At 49.7% G+C, this 1,068-nt stretch overlaps 1 protein-coding gene across 1 annotated transcript in view; it reads left to right on the plus strand.

The window, feature by feature from the left end:
- Nucleotides 1-1,068, plus strand: part of PRKAR2B (protein kinase cAMP-dependent type II regulatory subunit beta) — a 113,287-nt gene that overhangs the window by 39,230 nt on the left and 72,989 nt on the right. The gene's annotated exons all lie outside the window — the stretch shown is intronic.

Consider the following 1,068-nt stretch of genomic DNA (forward strand, 5'->3'; position numbering starts at 1 on the left):
GAGTATTTGTGTTTTATCACTAGTAGGGCTGTTTTTATTATAAGTCCTTTTTCATAGTATGCTGCTCTGCACTTGACCTCTGCCATTAGTCACCTGTGGCATGGAGTAAGCAGATGCCCAAGGCCATGGACAGCAGCGGCTGAAGGCCAGGAGTTATTTTTGTGTTTAACTTAACCATTGCTTCAAAATGTTAGCATCTCTCTTATTAGGGGAGGCAGTATAGGCTCTGGATTGAGACCTGGGTTGGAGTATTTGCTCTGCTACTCACATATCCACTTACTAAAAGTGTGTGTGTGTGTGTGTGTGTGTGTTGGTCTTAGTTGCCTTTGTTCTCCAGGTAGAACATGGAGATAATACCTATCTCACAGAATGATTGTACTGATTAAACAGAAGATAATCCATTGAAAGACACTTCACACTATATTCTCCCCAGTTTAGTTTCACACTCTCAGCCTGTTGTCCACATGGGTCTCCTAGACGGGCAGGGGGCTTCAGGAGCCTGGACTCGATTTGAGGGGGGTCAGAAGTAGCTCATGGACTGCAAAGCTTGACACAGAGAATTCTTTAGAAAGATGACACCCTGGGTGGGGCTGAGATCAAGAGTCAGACAGTTCCACTGAGACAGCTGGGTGAAACCAGAGGTGCCTGCGCTGGGCAGGGAGCTGCAGCTGGAGAGGGCCTCTGAGAGGCCAGAGCACAGGTCCTGGGGCTCTTTGGGGGGGGGAGGGGTTCCAGACCACCTCCGTCCCTGTTCTCTTTCTGTCCCCAGGCTCCTGTTAAAACAGACCCTCCCCTGGGATTCATCACAAGTCCGAGCAGGTGAACAGAGCAAGTGCTGCCCCCTTCGCACCCTCCTTCCTCTCTGGTAGTACTAGCTGACTGGGGCTTCTGGCATGCAGTGCGAAACAGAGCCCAGTGGGCTCCATGGCAAGTGTTCAGTCTCTGGTTCTTTTTTGTTAGGCTCAGGAATGCTGATGAACTATCTCAAGGCCAGTGGGAGATGATCTCTTGAGCTTTATTGCATTTTCTCCAAAGTTCTCTTAGAGACCCCCCGGGAAAGGGAAAGAG

Source organism: Lipotes vexillifer, unplaced genomic scaffold, assembly GCF_000442215.2.
Source record: "Lipotes vexillifer unplaced genomic scaffold, Lipotes_vexillifer_v1.1 scaffold192, whole genome shotgun sequence".
NCBI lineage: Eukaryota > Metazoa > Chordata > Mammalia > Artiodactyla > Lipotidae > Lipotes > Lipotes vexillifer.